At 44.6% G+C, this 18,903-nt stretch overlaps 13 non-coding genes across 13 annotated transcripts; all 13 read left to right on the plus strand.

Moving 5' to 3' along the window:
- Positions 1–131: 131 nt before the first annotated feature.
- Positions 132–219, plus strand: trnal-aag (transfer RNA leucine (anticodon AAG)). The gene has a single exon. It is a non-coding gene; the product is annotated as a tRNA-Leu (tRNA).
- Positions 220–1,536: 1,317 nt separating this feature from the next.
- On the plus strand, positions 1,537–1,618 carry trnal-aag (transfer RNA leucine (anticodon AAG)). Its single transcript has one exon. It is a non-coding gene; the product is annotated as a tRNA-Leu (tRNA).
- Positions 1,619–2,949: 1,331 nt separating this feature from the next.
- trnal-aag (transfer RNA leucine (anticodon AAG)) lies at positions 2,950–3,031 on the plus strand. Its single transcript has one exon. It is a non-coding gene; the product is annotated as a tRNA-Leu (tRNA).
- A 2,744-nt stretch (positions 3,032–5,775) lies between these two features.
- On the plus strand, positions 5,776–5,857 carry trnal-aag (transfer RNA leucine (anticodon AAG)). Its single transcript has one exon. It is a non-coding gene; the product is annotated as a tRNA-Leu (tRNA).
- Positions 5,858–7,193: 1,336 nt separating this feature from the next.
- trnal-aag (transfer RNA leucine (anticodon AAG)) lies at positions 7,194–7,275 on the plus strand. Its single transcript has one exon. It is a non-coding gene; the product is annotated as a tRNA-Leu (tRNA).
- A 1,326-nt stretch (positions 7,276–8,601) lies between these two features.
- trnal-aag (transfer RNA leucine (anticodon AAG)) lies at positions 8,602–8,689 on the plus strand. Its single transcript has one exon. It is a non-coding gene; the product is annotated as a tRNA-Leu (tRNA).
- Positions 8,690–10,012: 1,323 nt separating this feature from the next.
- Positions 10,013–10,094, plus strand: trnai-aau (transfer RNA isoleucine (anticodon AAU)). The gene has a single exon. It is a non-coding gene; the product is annotated as a tRNA-Ile (tRNA).
- Positions 10,095–11,421: 1,327 nt separating this feature from the next.
- On the plus strand, positions 11,422–11,503 carry trnal-aag (transfer RNA leucine (anticodon AAG)). Its single transcript has one exon. It is a non-coding gene; the product is annotated as a tRNA-Leu (tRNA).
- A 1,334-nt stretch (positions 11,504–12,837) lies between these two features.
- Positions 12,838–12,919, plus strand: trnal-aag (transfer RNA leucine (anticodon AAG)). Its single transcript has one exon. It is a non-coding gene; the product is annotated as a tRNA-Leu (tRNA).
- Positions 12,920–14,247: 1,328 nt separating this feature from the next.
- Positions 14,248–14,329, plus strand: trnai-aau (transfer RNA isoleucine (anticodon AAU)). The gene has a single exon. It is a non-coding gene; the product is annotated as a tRNA-Ile (tRNA).
- Positions 14,330–15,656: 1,327 nt separating this feature from the next.
- trnal-aag (transfer RNA leucine (anticodon AAG)) lies at positions 15,657–15,738 on the plus strand. The gene has a single exon. It is a non-coding gene; the product is annotated as a tRNA-Leu (tRNA).
- A 1,333-nt stretch (positions 15,739–17,071) lies between these two features.
- Positions 17,072–17,153, plus strand: trnal-aag (transfer RNA leucine (anticodon AAG)). The gene has a single exon. It is a non-coding gene; the product is annotated as a tRNA-Leu (tRNA).
- A 1,327-nt stretch (positions 17,154–18,480) lies between these two features.
- On the plus strand, positions 18,481–18,562 carry trnal-aag (transfer RNA leucine (anticodon AAG)). The gene has a single exon. It is a non-coding gene; the product is annotated as a tRNA-Leu (tRNA).
- The last annotated feature ends 341 nt before the right edge of the window (positions 18,563–18,903 follow it).

An 18,903-nucleotide genomic window follows, 5' to 3' on the forward strand; every position in this document is an offset into this window, starting at 1 on the left:
TTATCAATTTAAATGACATGTTAACACGTGACAAGTATTTCTGTGGTACAGCTAACTTGTTATTGGAGGCAAAATGTCCACCCACCTTCAGAGGTCAGTTAATGACAAAGGCATTCAAGGGTTTTCTTTGTGTTAGAGTGGCCGAGTGGTCTAAGGCGCTGGATTAAGGTTCCAGTCTCTAAGGAGGCGTGGGTTCAAATCCCACCTCTGCCATAAACACAACTATGGAAGCATAGATTTCAGTGCACGTGGTACAGTCAATCGATTGAAACACACAGCAATATGTTCAGCAGTGCTTCGATGAGTACAGCTTTATTCTTGAGATGTTGCATTCTATTTCAACTTTTGGAGACGCTTCAACTGTAGTCAACCTTTAAACCTTCCGTCAGTACTGGCACATTTTTAAAGGTTGCAGATAGGACCATTTGAGAAAGGAGAATTGCCAAGCAGAGTGGCGCAGCGGAAGCGTGCTGGGCCCATAACCCAGAGGTCGATGTATCAAAACCATCCTCTGCTAACAAACCAAAGGACTTCTAGAGCAATTCCAGTTCTTTAATGAATCTCCTTAAAATTTAATGCAACCCAAACTGCAGAATCCTGCCTCAGATAAAAACACAATTGCAACTGGACCAGTTTAAAAAAGAAGCTAACGATCTTAGAGAAACTAAAGCCCCCTTCAGACAGGCTTTGAAAAACGTAAATTTTCAGGACTCTATCTGAAAGACCTTTGTGTCTGAATACAAACATCCGATAATGTTTTCCGTAATTAAACCGGACAACGCCCCTAGTAACAGGTCTGGACTGGTCCCGAACAAGGTGGCTGCTTCAGACTGGTGAGGTCGAGTTCCGGACAGGGAGGAGGAGGAGGGGACCGGGGGACACTGTGCACACCTAAGATAGCTTGCTCCTGTAGCATGCGGCGAACCATGGCAGCTCGCCTCCTATGGTACCGTCTAGACGCGCGACGGAGCACTTCACACCGCTTCCGTGATTCCTTTAACCATTGAGCTTCATCACCCAGGTCTCTCATGAGTCTATGTTTGCACAGACTTATGCTTAACATAAGTTCGATCAGTGAGAAGAATTCTATCTCTTCGTCTGCCATGTTTGACTGAATGGCTTTGTTTGGGTAAAATGACGCATGTACACCCGCCACACAATGTTTACGCAATATCTAAATACAGCCCCCATCAAACATCTTGAACCTTTCCCTGCTGTGTGAAGGCAGCCGAAAGGACAATTTCCAGTACAAAAGTGGTGTGTCTGAAAACACAGTTCTGGTTAAAAACCGGACTGACTTGTCCACACATATTCCAGAATGGCAATCTGAAAAGGGTTTATGTGAGTCAAGATGCATTACCATTAAATCTCACTACAATTACCTGACTTGATGTTTGCAGAGTATTTATCAATTTAAATGACATGTTATCACGTGACAAGTATTTCTGTGGTACAGCTAACTTGTTATTGGAGGCAAAATGTCCACCCACCTTCAGAGGTCAGTTAATGACAAAGGCATTCAAGGGTTTTCTTTGTGGTAGAGTGGCCGAGTGGTCTAAGGCGCTGGATTAAGGTTCCAGTCTCTAAGGAGGCGTGGGTTCAAATCCCACCTCTGCCATAAACACAACTATGGAAGCATAGATTTCAGTGCACGTGGTACAGTCAATCGATTGAAACACAAAGCAATATGTTCAGCAGTGCTTCGATGATTACACCTTTATTCTTGAGATGTTGCATTCTATTTCAACTTTTGGAGACGCTTCAACTGTAGTCAACCTTTAAACCTTCTGTTAGTACTGGCACATTTGTAAAAGTCCCAGATAGGACCATTTGAGAAAGGAGAATTGCCAAGCAGAGTGGCGCAGCGGAAGCGTGCTGGGCCCATAACCCAGAGGTCGATGGATCGAAACCATCCTCTGCTAACAAACCAAAGGACTTCTAGAGCAATTCCAGTTCTTTAATGAATCTCCTTAAAATTTAATGCAACCCAAACTGCAGAATCCTGCCTCAGATAAAAACACAATTGCAACTGGACCAGTTTAAAAAAGAAGCTAACGATCTTAGAGAAACTAAAGACCCCTTCAGACAGGCTTTGAAAAACGTAAATTTTCAGGACTCTATCTGTAAGACCTTTGTGTCTGAATACAAACATCCGATAATGTTTTCCGTAATTAAACCGGACAACCCCCCTAGTAACAGGTCTGGACTGGTCACGAACAAGGTGGCTGCTTCAGACTGGTGAGGTCGAGTTCCGGACAGGGAGGAGGAGGAGGGGACCGGGGGACACTGTGCACACCTAAGATAGCTTGCTCCTGTAGCATGCGGGGAACCATGGCAGCTTGCCTCCTATGGTACCGTCTAGACGCGCGACGTAGCACTTCACACCGCTTCCGTGATTCCTTTAACCATTGAGCTTCATCATCCAGGTCTCTCATGAGTCTATGTTTGCGCAGACTTATGCTTAACATAAGTCCGATCAGTGAGAAGAATTCTATCTCTTCGTCTGCCATGTTTGACTGAATGGCTTTGTTTGGGTAAAATGACGCATGTACACCCGCCACACAATGTTTACGCAATATCTGAATACAGCCCCCCCCCCCCCCCCAAACATCTCGAACCTTTCCCTGCTGTGTGAAGGCAGCCGAAAGGACAATTTCCAGTACAAAAGTGGTGTGTCTGAAAACACAGTTCTGGTTAAAAACCGGACTGACTTGTCCACACATATTCCAGAATGGCAATCTGAAAAGGGTTTATGTGAGTCAAGATGCATTACCATTAAATCTCACTACAATTACCTGACTTGATGTTTGCAGAGTATTTATCAATTTAAATGACATGTTAACACGTGACAAGTATTTCTGTGGTACAGCTAACTTGTTATTGGAGGCAAAATGTCCACCCACCTTCAGAGGTCAGTTAATGACAAAGGCATTCAATGGATTTCTTTGTGGTAGAGTGGCCGAGTGGTCTAAGGCGCTGGATTAAGGTTCCAGTCTCTAAGGAGGCGTGGGTTCAAATCCCACCTCTGCCATAAACACAACTATGGAAGCATAGATTTCAGTGCACGTGGTACAGTCAATCGATTGAAACACAAAGCAATATGTTCAGCAGTGCTTCGATGATTACGCCTTTATTCTTGAGATGTTGCATTCTATTTCAACTTTTGGAGACGCTTCAACTGTAGTCAACCTTTAAACCTTCTGTTAGTACTGGCACATTTGTAAAAGTCCCAGATAGGACCATTTGAGAAAGGAGAATTGCCAAGCAGAGTGGCGCAGCGGAAGCGTGCTGGGCCCATAACCCAGAGGTCGATGGATCGAAACCATCCTCTGCTAACAAACCAAAGGACTTCTAGAGCAATTCCAGTTCTTTAATGAATCTCCTTAAAATTTAATGCAACCCAAACTGCAGAATCCTGCCTCAGATAAAAACACAATTGCAACTGGACCAGTTTAAAAAAGAAGCTAACGATCTTAGAGAAACTAAAGACCCCTTCAGACAGGCTTTGAAAAACGTAAATTTTCAGGACTCTATCTGTAAGACCTTTGTGTCTGAATACAAACATCCGATAATGTTTTCCGTAATTAAACCGGACAACCCCCCTAGTAACAGGTCTGGACTGGTCACGAACAAGGTGGCTGCTTCAGACTGGTGAGGTCGAGTTCCGGACAGGGAGGAGGAGGAGGGGACCGGGGGACACTGTGCACACCTAAGATAGCTTGCTCCTGTAGCATGCGGGGAACCATGGCAGCTCGCCTCCTATGGTACCGTCTAGACGCGCGACGGAGCACTTCACACCGCTTCCGTGATTCCTTTAACCATTGAGCTTCATCATCCAGGTCTCTCATGAGTCTATGTTTGCGCAGACTTATGCTTAACATAAGTCCGATCAGTGAGAAGAATTCTATCTCTTCGTCTGCCATGTTTGACTGAATGGCTTTGTTTGGGTAAAATGACACATGTACACCCGCCACACAATGTTTACGCAATATCTGAATACAGCCCCCCCCCCCCCCCCCCTCAAACATCTCGAACCTTTCCCTGCTGTGTGAAGGCAGCCGAAAGGACAATTTCCAGTACAAAAGTGGTGTGTCTGAAAACACAGTTCTGGTTAAAACCCGGACTGAATTGTCCACACATATTCCAGAATGCCATTCTGAAAAGGGTTTATGTGAGTCAAGATGCATTACCATTAAATCTCACTACAATTACATGACTTGATGTTTGCAGAGTATTTATCAATTTAAATGACATGTTAACACGTGACAAGTATTTCTGTGGTACAGCTAACTTGTTATTGGAGGCAAAATGTCCACCCACCTTCAGAGGTCAGTTAATGACAAAGGCATTCAAGGGTTTTCTTTGTGTTAGAGTGGCCGAGTGGTCTAAGGCGCTGGATTAAGGTTCCAGTCTCTAAGGAGGCGTAGGTTCAAATCCCACCTCTGCCATAAACACAACTATGGAAGCATAGATTTCAGTGCACGTGGTACAGTCAATCGATTGAAACACACAGCAATATGTTCAGCAGTGCTTCGATGAGTACAGCTTTATTCTTGAGATGTTACATTCTATTTCAACTTTTGGAGACGCTTCAACTGTAGTCAACCTTTAAACCTTCCGTCAGTACTGGCACATTTTTAAAGGTTGCAGATAGGACCATTTGAGAAAGGAGAATTGCCAAGCAGAGTGGCGCAGCGGAAGCGTGCTGGGCCCATAACCCAGAGGTCGATTGATCGAAACCATCCTCTGCTAACAAACCAAAGGACTTCTAGAGCAATTCCAGTTCTTTAATGAATCTCCTTAAAATTTAATGCAACCCAAACTGCAGAATCCTGCCTCAGATAAAAACACAATTGCAACTGGACCAGTTTAAAAAAGAAGCTAACGATCTTAGAGAAACTAAAGCCCCCTTCAGACAGGCTTTGAAAAACGTAAATTTTCAGGACTCTATCTGAAAGACCTTTGTGTCTGAATACAAACATCCGATAATGTTTTCCGTAATTAAACCGGACAACGCCCCTAGTAAAAGGTCTGGACTGGTCACGAACAAGGTGGCTGCTTCAGACTGGTGAGGTCGAGTTCCGGACAGGGAGGAGGAGGAGGGGACCGGGGGACACTGTGCACACCTAAGATAGCTTGCTCCTGTAGCATGCGGCGAACCATGGCAGCTCGCCTCCTATGGTACCGTCTAGACGCGCGACGGAGCACTTCACACCGCTTCCGTGATTCCTTTAACCATTGAGCTTCATCACCCAGGTCTCTCATGAGTCTATGTTTGCACAGACTTATGCTTAACATAAGTTCGATCAGTGAGAAGAATTCTATCTCTTCGTCTGCCATGTTTGACTGAATGGCTTTGTTTGGGTAAAATGACGCATGTACACCCGCCACACAATGTTTACGCAATATCTGAATACAGCCCCCCCCCCTCAAACATCTCGAACCTTTCCCTGCTGTGTGAAGGCAGCCGAAAGGACAATTTCCAGTACAAAAGTGGTGTGTCTGAAAACACAGTTCTGGTTAAAAACCGGACTGAATTGTCCACACATATTCCAGAATGGCAATCTGAAAAGGGTTTATGTGAGTCAAGATGCATTACCATTAAATCTCACTACAATTACCTGACTTGATGTTTGCAGAGTATTTATCAATTTAAATGACATGTTAACACGTGACAAGTATTTCTGTGGTACAGCTAACTTGTTATTGGAGGCAAAATGTCCACCCACCTTCAGAGGTCAGTTAATGACAAAGGCATTCAAGGGTTTTCTTTGTGGTAGAGTGGCCGAGTGGTCTAAGGCGCTGGATTAAGGTTCCAGTCTCTAAGGAGGCGTGGGTTCAAATCCCACCTCTGCCATAAACACAACTATGGAAGCATAGATTTCAGTGCACGTGGTACAGTAAATCAATTGAAACACACAGCAATATTTTCAGCAGTGCTTCGATGAGTGCGGCTTTATTCTTGAGATGTTGTATTCTATTTCAACTTTTGGAGACGCTTCAACTGTAGTCAACCTTTAAACCTTCTGTCAGTACTGGCACATTTTTAAAGGTTGCAGATAGGACCATTTGAGAAAGAAGAATTGCCAAGCAGAGTGGCGCAGCGGAAGCGTGCTGGGCCCATAACCCAGAGGTCGATGGATCAAAACTATCCTCTGCTAACAAACCAAAGGACTTCTAGAGCAATTCCAGTTCTTTAATGAATCTCCTTAAAATTTAATGCAACCCAAACTGCAGAATCCTGCCTCAGATAAAAACACAATTGCAACTGGACCATTTTAAAAAAGAAGCTAACGATCTTAGAGAAACTAAAGCCCCCTTCAGACAGGCTTTGAAAAACGGAAATTTTCAGGACTCTATCTGTAAGACCTTTGTGTCTGAATACAAACATCCGATAATGTTTTCCGTAATTAAACCGGACAACGCCCCTAGTAACAGGTCTGGACTGGTCACGAACAAGGTGGCTGCTTCAGACTGGTGAGGTCGAGTTCCGGACAGGGAGGAGGAGGAGGGGACCGGGGGACACTGTGCACACCTAAGATAGCTTGCTCCTGTAGCATGCGGCGAACCATGGCAGCTCGCCTCCTATGGTACCGTCTAGACGCGCGACGGAGCACTTCACACCGCTTCCGTGATTCCTTTAACCATTGAGCTTCATCACCCAGGTCTCTCATGAGTCTATGTTTGCACAGACTTATGCTTAACATAAGTTCGATCAGTGAGAAGAATTCTATCTCTTCGTCTGCCATGTTTGACTGAATGGCTTTGTTTGGGTAAAATGACACATGTACACCCGCCACACAATGTTTACGCAATATCTGAATAGTGCCCCCCCGCCCCCCCCCCCTCAAACATCTCGAACCTTTCCCTGCTGTGTGAAGGCAGCCGAAAGGACAATTTCCAGTACAAAAGTGGTGTGTCTGAAAACACAGTTCTGGTTAAAAACCGGACTGAATTGTCCACACATATTCCAGAATGCCAATCTGAAAAGGGTTTATGTGAGTCAAGATGCATTACCATTAAATCTCACTACAATTACCTGACTTGATGTTTGCAGAGTATTTATCATTTTAAATGACATGTTAACACGTGACAAGTATTTCTGTGGTACAGCTAACTTGTTATTGGAGGAAAAACGTCCACCCACCTTCAGAGGTCAGTTAATGACAAAGGCATTCAAGGGTTTTCTTTGTGGTAGAGTGGCCGAGTGGTCTAAGGCGCTGGATTAAGGTTCCAGTCTCTATGGAGGCGTGGGTTCAAATCCCACCTCTGCCATAAACACAACTATGGAAGCATAGATTTAAGTGCACGTGGTACAGTCAATCGATTGAAACACACAGCAATATGTTCAGCAGTGCTTCGATGAGTGCGGCTTTATTCTTGAGATGTTGCATTCTATTTCAACTTTTGGAGACGCTTCAACTGTAGTCAACCTTTAAACCTTCTGTCAGTACTGGCACATTTTTAAAGGTTGCAGATAGGACCATTTGAGAAAGGAGAATTGCTAAGCAGAGTGGCGCAGCGGAAGCGTGCTGGGCCCATAACCCAGAGGTCGATGGATCGAAACCATCCTCTGCTAACAAACCAAAGGACTTCTAGAGCAATGCCAGTTCTTTAATGAATCTCCTTAAAATTTAATGCAACCCAAACTGCAAAATCCTGCCTCAGATAAAAACACAATTGCAACTGGACCAGTTTAAAAAAGAAGCTAACGATCTTAGAGAAACTAAAGACCCCTTCAGACAGGCTTTGGAAAACGTAAATTTTCAGGACTCTATCTGTAAGACCTTTGTGTCTGAATACAAACATCCGATAATGTTTTCCGTAATTAAACCGGGCAACCCCCCTAGTAACAGGTCTGGACTGGTCACGAACAAGGTGGCTGCTTCAGACTGGTGAGGTCGAGTTCCGGACAGGGAGGAGGAGGAGGGGACCGGGGGACACTGTGCACACCTAAGATAGCTTGCTCCTGTAGCATGCGGGGAACCATGGCAGCTCGCCTCCTATGGTACCATCTAGACGCGCGACGGAGCACTTCACACCGCTTCCGTGATTCCTTTAACCATTGAGCTTCATCACCCAGGTCTCTCATGAGTCTATGTTTGCACAGACTTATGCTTAACATAAGTTCGATCAGTGAGAAGAATTCTATCTCTTCGTCTGCCATGTTTGACTGAATGGCTTTGTTTGGGTAAAATGACGCATGTACACCCGCCACACAATGTTTACGCAATATCTGAATACAGCCCCCCCCCTCAAACATCTCGAACCTTTCCCTGCTGTGTGAAGGCAGCCGAAAGGACAATTTCCAGTACAAAAGTGGTGTGTCTGAAAACACAGTTCTGGTTAAAAACCGGACTGACTTGTCCACACATATTCCAGAATGGCAATCTGAAAAGGGTTTATGTGAGTCAAGATGCATTACCATTAAATCTCACTACAATTACCTGACTTGACGTTTGCAGAGTATTTATCAATTTAAATGACATGTTAACACGTGACAAGTATTTCTGTGGTACAGCTAACTTGTTATTGGAGGCAAAATGTCCACCCACCTTCAGAGGTAAGTTAATGACAAAGGCATTCAAGGGTTTTCTTTGTGTTAGAGTGGCCGAGTGGTCTAAGGCGCTGGATTAAGGTTCCAGTCTCTAAGGAGGCGTGGGTTCAAATCCCACCTCTGCCATAAACACAACTATGGAAGCATAGATTTAAGTGCACGTGGTACAGTCAATCGATTGAAACACACAGCAATATGTTCAGCAGTGCTTCGATGAGTGCGGCTTTATTCTTGAGATGTTGCATTCTATTTCAACTTTTGGAGACGCTTCAACTGCAGTCAACCTTTAAACCTTCTGTCAGTACTGGCACATTTTTAAAGGTTGCAGATAGGACCATTTGAGAAAGGAGAATTGCCAAGCAGAGTGGCGCAGCGGAAGCGTGCTGGGCCCATAACACAGAGGTCGATGGATCGAATCCATCCTCTGCTAACAAACCAAAGGACTTCTAGAGCAATTCCAGTTCTTTAATGAATCTCCTTAAATTTTAATGCAACCCAAACTGCAGAATCCTGCCTCAGATAAAAACACAATTGCAACTGGACCAGTTTAAAAAAGAAGCTAACAATCTTAGAGAAACTAAAGCCCCCTTCAGACAGGCTTTGAAAAACGTAAATTTTCAGGACTCTATCTGAAAGACCTTTGTGTCTGAATACAAACATCCGATAATGTTTTCCGTAATTAAACCGGACAACGCCCCTAGTAACAGGTCTGGACTGGTCACGAACAAGGTGGCTGCTTCAGACTGGTGAGGTCGAGTTCCGGACAGGGAGGAGGAGGAGGGGACCGGGGGACACTGTGCACACCTAAGATAGCTTGCTCCTGTAGCATGCGGCGAACCATGGCAGCTCGCCTCCTATGGTACCGTCTAGACGCGCGACGGAGCACTTCACACCGCTTCCGTGATTCCTTTAACCATTGAGCTTCATCACCCAGGTCTCTCATGAGTCTATGTTTGCACAGACTTATGCTTAACATAAGTTCGATCAGTGAGAAGAATTCTATCTCTTTGTCTGCCATGTTTGACTGAATGGCTTTGTTTGGGTAAAATGACGCATGTACACCCGCCACACAATGTTTACGCAATATCTGAATACAGCCCCCCCCCCCCTCAAACATCTCGAACCTTTCCCTGCTGTGTGAAGGCAGCCGAAAGGACAATTTCCAGTACAAAAGTGGTGTGTCTGAAAACACAGTTCTGGTTAAAAACCGGACTGACTTGTCCACACATATTCCAGAATGGCAATCTGAAAAGGGTTTATGTGAGTCAAGATGCATTACCATTAAATCTCACTACAATTACCTGACTTGATGTTTGCAGAGTATTTATCAATTTAAATGACATGTTAACACGTGACAAGTATTTCTGTGGTACAGCTAACTTGTTATTGGAGGCAAAATGTCCACCCACCTTCAGAGGTCAGTTAATGACAAAGGCATTCAAGGGTTTTCTTTGTGGTAGAGTGGCCGAGTGGTCTAAGGCGCTGGATTAATGTTCCAGTCTCTAAGGAGGCGTGGGTTCAAATCCCACCTCTGCCATAAACACAACTATGGAAGCATAGATTTAAGTGCACGTGGTACAGTCAATCGATTGAAACACAAAGCAATATGTTCAGCAGTGCTTCGATGAGTACGCCTTTATTCTTGAGATGTTGCATTCTATTTCAACTTTTGGAGACGCTTCAACTGTAGTCAACTTTAAACCTTCTGTTAGTACTGGCACATTTTACAAGGATGCAGATAGGACCATTTGAGAAAGGAGAATTGCCAAGCAGAGTGGCGCAGCGGAAGCGTGCTGGGCCCATAACCCAGAGGTCAATGGATCGAAACCATCCTCTGCTAACAAACCAAAGGACTTCTAGAGTAATTCCAGTTCTTTAATGAATCTCCTTAAAATTTAATGCAACCCAAACTGCAGAATCCTGCCTCAGAAAAAAACACAATTGCAACTGGACCAGTTTAAAAAAGAAGCTAACGATCTTAGAGAAACTAAAGACCCCTTCAGACAGGCTTTGAAAAACGTAAATTTTCAGGACTCTATCTGTAAGACCTTTGTGTCTGAATACAAACATCCGATAATGTTTTCCGTAATTAAACCGGGCAACCCCCCTAGTAACAGGTCTGGACTGGTCACGAACAAGGTGGCTGCTTCAGACTGGTGAGGTCGAGTTCCGGACAGGGAGGAGGAGGAGGGGACCGGGGGACACTGTGCACACCTAAGATAGCTTGCTCCTGTAGCATGCGGGGAACCATGGCAGCTCGCCTCCTATGGTACCGTCTAGACGCGCGACGGAGCACATCACACCGCTTCCGTGATTCCTTTAACCATTGAGCTTCATCATCCAGGTCTCTCATGAGTCTATGTTTGCGCAGACTTATGCTTAACATAAGTCCGATCAGTGAGAAGAATTCTATCTCTTCGTCTGCCATGTTTGACTGAATGGCTTTGTTTGGGTAAAATGACGCATGTACACCCGCCACACAATGTTTACGCAATATCTGAATACAGCCCCCCCCCCCTCAAACATCTCGAACCTTTCCCTGCTGTGTGAAGGCAGCCGAAAGGACAATTTCCAGTACAAAAGTGGTGTGTCTGAAAACACAGTTCTGGTTAAAAACCGGACTGAATTGTCCACACATATTCCAGAATGGCAATCTGAAAAGGGTTTATGTGAGTCAAGATGCATTACCATTAAATCTCACTACAATTACCTGACTTGATGTTTGCAGAGTATTTATCAATTTAAATGACATGTTAACACGTGACAAGTATTTCTGTGGTACAGCTAACTTGTTATTGGAGGCAAAATGTCCACCCACCTTCAGAGGTCAGTTAATCACAAAGGCATTCAAGGGTTTTCTTTGTGGTAGAGTGGCTGAGTGGTCTAAGGCGCTGGATTAAGGTTCCAGTCTCTAAGGAGGCGTGGGTTCAAATCCCACCTCTGCCATAAACACAACTATGGAAGCATAGATTTAAGTGCACGTGGTACAGTAAATCAATTGTAACACACAGCAATATGTTCAGCAGTGCTTCGATGAGTGCGGCTTTATTCTTGAGATGTTGCATTCTATTTCAACTTTTGGAGACGCTTCAACTGTAGTCAACCTTTAAACCTTCCGTCAGTACTGGCACATTTTTAAAGGTTGCAGATAGGACCATTTGAGAAAGGAGAATTGCCAAGCAGAGTGGCGCAGCGGAAGCGTGCTGGGCCCATAACCCAGAGGTCGATTGATCGAAACCATCCTCTGCTAACAAACCAAAGGACTTCTAGAGCAATTCCAGTTCTTTAATGAATCTCCTTAAATTTTAATGCAACCCAAACTGCAGAATCCTGCCTCAGATAAAAACACAATTGCAACTGGACCAGTTTAAAAAAGAAGCTAACAATCTTAGAGAAACTAAAGCCCCCTTCAGACAGGCTTTGAAAAACGTAAATTTTCAGGACTCTATCTGAAAGACCTTTGTGTCTGAATACAAACATCCGATAATGTTTTCCGTAATTAAACCGGACAACGCCCCTAGTAACAGGTCTGGACTGGTCACGAACAAGGTGGCTGCTTCAGACTGGTGAGGTCGAGTTCCGGACAGGGAGGAGGAGGAGGGGACCGGGGGACACTGTGCACACCTAAGATAGCTTGCTCCTGTAGCATGCGGCGAACCATGGCAGCTCGCCTCCTATGGTACCGTCTAGAGGCGCGACGGAGCACTTCACACCGCTTCCGTGATTCCTTTAACCATTGAGCTTCATCACCCAGGTCTCTCATGAGTCTATGTTTGCACAGACTTATGCTTAACATAAGTTCGATCAGTGAGAAGAATTCTATCTCTTCGTCTGCCATGTTTGACTGAATGGCTTTGTTTGGGTAAAATGACGCATGTACACCCGCCACACAATGTTTACGCAATATCTGAATACAGCCCCCCCCCCCCCCCCCCCAAACATCTCAAACCTTTCCCTGCTGTGTGAAGGCAGCCGAAAGGACAATTTCCAGTACAAAAGTGGTGTGTCTGAAAACACAGTTCTGGTTAAAAACCGGACTGACTTGTCCACACATATTCCAGAATGGCAATCTGAAAAGGGTTTATGTGAGTCAAGATGCATTACCATTAAATCTCACTACAATTACCTGACTTGAAGTTTGCAGAGTATTTATCAGTTTAAATGACATGTTAACACGTGACAAGTATTTCTGTGGTACAGCTAACTTGTTATTGGAGGCAAAATGTCCACCCACCTTCAGAGGTCAGTTAATGACAAAGGCATTCAAGGGTTTTATTTGTGGTAGAGTGGCCGAGTGGTCTAAGGCGCTGGATTAAGGTTCCAGTCTCTAAGGAGGAGTGGGTTCAAATCCCACCTCTGCCATAAACACAACTATGGAAGCATAGATTTCAGTGCATGTGGTACAGTCAATCGATTGAAACACAAAGCAATATGTTCACCAGTGCTTCGATGAGTACGCCTTTATTCTTGAGATGTTGCATTCTATTTCAACTTTTGGAGACGCTTCAACTGTAGTCAACTTTAAACCTTCTGTTAGTACTGGCACATTTTTAAAGGTTGCAGATAGGACCATTTGAGAAAGGAGAATTGCCAAGCAGAGTGGCGCAGCGGAAGCGTGCTGGGCCCATAACACAGAGGTCGATGGATCGAATCCATCCTCTGCTAACAAACCAAAGGACTTCTAGAGCAATTCCAGTTCTTTAATGAATCTCCTTAAATTTTAATGCAACCCAAACTGCAGAATCCTGCCTCAGATAAAAACACAATTGCAACTGGACCAGTTTAAAAAAGAAGCTAACAATCTTAGAGAAACTAAAGCCCCCTTCAGACAGGCTTTGAAAAACGTAAATTTTCAGGACTCTATCTGAAAGACCTTTGTGTCTGAATACAAACATCCGATAATGTTTTCCGTAATTAAACCGGACAACGCCCCTAGTAACAGGTCTGGACTGGTCACGAACAAGGTGGCTGCTTCAGACTGGTGAGGTCGAGTTCCGGACAGGGAGGAGGAGGAGGGGACCGGGGGACACTGTGCACACCTAAGATAGCTTGCTCCTGTAGCATGCGGCGAACCATGGCAGCTCGCCTCCTATGGTACCGTCTAGACGCGCGACGGAGCACTTCACACCGCTTCCGTGATTCCTTTAACCATTGAGCTTCATCACCCAGGTCTCTCATGAGTCTATGTTTGCACAGACTTATGCTTAACATAAGTTCGATCAGTGAGAAGAATTCTATCTCTTTGTCTGCCATGTTTGACTGAATGGCTTTGTTTGGGTAAAATGACGCATGTACACCCGCCACACAATGTTTACGCAATATCTGAATACAGCCCCCCCCCCCCTCAAACATCTCGAACCTTTCCCTGCTGTGTGAAGGCAGCCGAAAGGACAATTTCCAGTACAAAAGTGGTGTGTCTGAAAACACAGTTCTGGTTAAAAACCGGACTGACTTGTCCACACATATTCCAGAATGGCAATCTGAAAAGGGTTTATGTGAGTCAAGATGCATTACCATTAAATCTCACTACAATTACCTGACTTGATGTTTGCAGAGTATTTATCAATTTAAATGACATGTTAACACGTGACAAGTATTTCTGTGGTACAGCTAACTTGTTATTGGAGGCAAAATGTCCACCCACCTTCAGAGGTCAGTTAATGACAAAGGCATTCAAGGGTTTTCTTTGTGGTAGAGTGGCCGAGTGGTCTAAGGCGCTGGATTAATGTTCCAGTCTCTAAGGAGGCGTGGGTTCAAATCCCACCTCTGCCATAAACACAACTATGGAAGCATAGATTTAAGTGCACGTTGTACAGTCAATCGATTGAAACACAAAGCAATATGTTCAGCAGTGCTTCGATGAGTACGCCTTTATTCTTGAGATGTTGCATTCTATTTCAACTTTTGGAGACGCTTCAACTGTAGTCAACTTTAAACCTTCTGTTAGTACTGGCACATTTTACAAGGATGCAGATAGGACCATTTGAGAAAGGAGAATTGCCAAGCAGAGTGGCGCAGCGGAAGCGTGCTGGGCCCATAACCCAGAGGTCAATGGATCGAAACCATCCTCTGCTAACAAACCAAAGGACTTCTAGAGTAATTCCAGTTCTTTAATGAATCTCCTTAAAATTTAATGCAACCCAAACTGCAGAATCCTGCCTCAGATAAAAACACAATTGCAACTGGACCAGTTTAAAAAAGAAGCTAACGATCTTAGAGAAACTAAAGACCCCTTCAGACAGGCTTTGAAAAACGTAAATTTTCAGGACTCTATCTGTAAGACCTTTGTGTCTGAATACAAACATCCGATAATGTTTTCCGTAATTAAACCGGGCAACCCCCCTAGTAACAGGTCTGGACTGGTCACGAACAAGGTGGCTGCTTCAGACTGGTGAGGTCGAGTTCCGGACAGGGAGGAGGAGGAGGGGACCGGGGGACACTGTGCACACCTAAGATAGCTTGCTCCTGTAGCATGCGGGGAACCATGGCAGCTCGCCTCCTATGGTACCGTCTAGACGCGCGACGGAGCACATCACACCGCTTCCGTGATTCCTTTAACCATTGAGCTTCATCATCCAGGTCTCTCATGAGTCTATGTTTGCGCAGACTTATGCTTAACATAAGTCCGATCAGTGAGAAGAATTCTATCTCTTCGTCTGCCATGTTTGACTGAATGGCTTTGTTTGGGTAAAATGACGCATGTACACCCGCCACACAATGTTTACGCAATATCTGAATACAGCCCCCCCCCCCTCAAACATCTCGAACCTTTCCCTGCTGTGTGAAGGCAGCCGAAAGGACAATTTCCAGTACAAAAGTGGTGTGTCTGAAAACACAGTTCTGGTTAAAAACCGGACTGAATTGTCCACACATATTCCAGAATGGCAATCTGAAAAGGGTTTATGTGAGTCAAGATGCATTACCATTAAATCTCACTACAATTACCTGACTTGATGTTTGCAGAGTATTTATCAATTTAAATGACATGTTAACACGTGACAAGTATTTCTGTGGTACAGCTAACTTGTTATTGGAGGCAAAATGTCCACCCACCTTCAGAGGTCAGTTAATCACAAAGGCATTCAAGGGTTTTCTTTGTGGTAGAGTGGCTGAGTGGTCTAAGGCGCTGGATTAAGGTTCCAGTCTCTAAGGAGGCGTGGGTTCAAATCCCACCTCTGCCATAAACACAACTATGGAAGCATAGATTTAAGTGCACGTGGTACAGTAAATCAATTGTAACACACAGCAATATGTTCAGCAGTGCTTCGATGAGTGCGGCTTTATTCTTGAGATGTTGCATTCTATTTCAACTTTTGGAGACGCTTCAACTGTAGTCAACCTTTAAACCTTCCGTCAGTACTGGCACATTTTTAAAGGTTGCAGATAGGACCATTTGAGAAAGGAGAATTGCCAAGCAGAGTGGCGCAGCGGAAGCGTGCTGGGCCCATAACCCAGAGGTCGATTGATCGAAACCATCCTCTGCTAACAAACCAAAGGACTTCTAGAGCAATTCCAGTTCTTTAATGAATCTCCTTAAATTTTAATGCAACCCAAACTGCAGAATCCTGCCTCAGATAAAAACACAATTGCAACTGGACCAGTTTAAAAAAGAAGCTAACAATCTTAGAGAAACTAAAGCCCCCTTCAGACAGGCTTTGAAAAACGTAAATTTTCAGGACTCTATCTGAAAGACCTTTGTGTCTGAATACAAACATCCGATAATGTTTTCCGTAATTAAACCGGACAACGCCCCTAGTAACAGGTCTGGACTGGTCACGAACAAGGTGGCTGCTTCAGACTGGTGAGGTCGAGTTCCGGACAGGGAGGAGGAGGAGGGGACCGGGGGACACTGTGCACACCTAAGATAGCTTGCTCCTGTAGCATGCGGCGAACCATGGCAGCTCGCCTCCTATGGTACCGTCTAGAGGCGCGACGGAGCACTTCACACCGCTTCCGTGATTCCTTTAACCATTGAGCTTCATCACCCAGGTCTCTCATGAGTCTATGTTTGCACAGACTTATGCTTAACATAAGTTCGATCAGTGAGAAGAATTCTATCTCTTCGTCTGCCATGTTTGACTGAATGGCTTTGTTTGGGTAAAATGACGCATGTACACCCGCCACACAATGTTTACGCAATATCTGAATACAGCCCCCCCCCCCCCCCCCCAAACATCTCAAACCTTTCCCTGCTGTGTGAAGGCAGCCGAAAGGACAATTTCCAGTACAAAAGTGGTGTGTCTGAAAACACAGTTCTGGTTAAAAACCGGACTGACTTGTCCACACATATTCCAGAATGGCAATCTGAAAAGGGTTTATGTGAGTCAAGATGCATTACCATTAAATCTCACTACAATTACCTGACTTGAAGTTTGCAGAGTATTTATCAGTTTAAATGACATGTTAACACGTGACAAGTATTTCTGTGGTACAGCTAACTTGTTATTGGAGGCAAAATGTCCACCCACCTTCAGAGGTCAGTTAATGACAAAGGCATTCAAGGGTTTTATTTGTGGTAGAGTGGCCGAGTGGTCTAAGGCGCTGGATTAAGGTTCCAGTCTCTAAGGAGGAGTGGGTTCAAATCCCACCTCTGCCATAAACACAACTATGGAAGCATAGATTTCAGTGCATGTGGTACAGTCAATCGATTGAAACACAAAGCAATATGTTCACCAGTGCTTCGATGAGTACGCCTTTATTCTTGAGATGTTGCATTCTATTTCAACTTTTGGAGACGCTTCAACTGTAGTCAACTTTAAACCTTCTGTTAGTACTGGCACATTTTTAAAGGTTGCAGATAGGACCATTTGAGAAAGGAGAATTGCCAAGCAGAGTGGCGCAGCGGAAGCGTGCTGGGCCCATAACACAGAGGTCGATGGATCGAAACCATCCTCTGCTAACAAACCAAAGGACTTCTAGAGCAATTCCAGTTCTTTAATGAATCTCCTTAAAATTTAATGCAACCCAAACTGCAGAATCCTGCCTCAGATAAAAACACAATTGCAACTGGACCAGTTTAAAAAAGAAGCTAACGATCTTAGAGAAACTAAAGACCCCTTCAGACAGGCTTTGAAAAACGTAAATTTTCAGGACTCTATCTGTAAGACCTTTGTGTCTGAATACAAACATCCGATAATGTTTTCCGTAATTAAACCGGACAACCCCCCTAGTAACAGGTCTGGACTGGTCACGAACAAGGTGGCTGCTTCAGACTGGTGAGGTCGAGTTCCGGACAGGGAGGAGGAGGAGGGGACCGGGGGACACTGTGCACACCTAAGATAGCTTGCTCCTGTAGCATGCGGGGAACCATGGCAGCTCGCCTCCTATGGTACCGTCTAGACGCGCGACGGAGCACTTCACACCGCTTCCGTGATTCCTTTAACCATTGAGCTTCATCATCCAGGTCTCTCATGAGTCTATGTTTGCGCAGACTTATGCTTAACATAAGTCCGATCAGTGAGAAGAATTCTATCTCTTCGTCTGCCATGTTTGACTGAATGGCTTTGTTTGGGTAAAATGACGCATGTACACCCGCCACACAATGTTTACGCAATATCTGAATACAGCCCCCCCCCCCTCAAACATCTCGAACCTTTCCCTGCTGTGTGAAGGCAGCCGAAAGGACAATTTCCAGTACAAAAGTGGTGTGTCTGAAAACACAGTTCTGGTTAAAAACCGGACTGAATTGTCCACACATATTCCAGAATGGCAATCTGAAAAGGGTTTATGTGAGTCAAGATGCATTACCATTAAATCTCACTACAATTACCTGACTTGATGTTTGCAGAGTATTTATCAATTTAAATGACATGTTAACACGTGACAAGTATTTCTGTGGTACAGCTAACTTGTTATTGGAGGCAAAATGTCCACCCACCTTCAGAGGTCAGTTAATGACAAAGGCATTCAAGGGTTTTCTTTGTGGTAGAGTGGCTGAGTGGTCTAAGGCGCTGGATTAAGGTTCCAGTCTCTAAGGAGGCGTGGGTTCAAATCCCACCTCTGCCATAAACACAACTATGGAAGCATAGATTTAAGTGCACGTGGTACAGTAAATCAATTGTAACACACAGCAATATGTTCAGCAGTGCTTCAATGAGTGCGGCTTTATTCTTGAGATGTTGCATTCTATTTCAACTTTTGGAGACGCTTCAACTGTAGTCAACCTTTAAACCTTCTGTCAGTACTGGCACATTTTTAAAGGTTGCAGATAGGACCATTTGAGAAAGGAGAATTGCCAGGCAGAGTGGCGCAGCGGAAGCGTGCTGGGCCCATAACCCAGAGGTCGATGTGTCAAAACCATCCTCTGCTAACAAACCAAAGGACTTCTAGAGCAATTCCAGTTCTTT

Source organism: Nothobranchius furzeri, chromosome 4, assembly GCF_043380555.1.
Source record: "Nothobranchius furzeri strain GRZ-AD chromosome 4, NfurGRZ-RIMD1, whole genome shotgun sequence".
In the NCBI taxonomy this organism is placed as follows: Eukaryota; Metazoa; Chordata; class Actinopteri; order Cyprinodontiformes; family Nothobranchiidae; genus Nothobranchius; species Nothobranchius furzeri.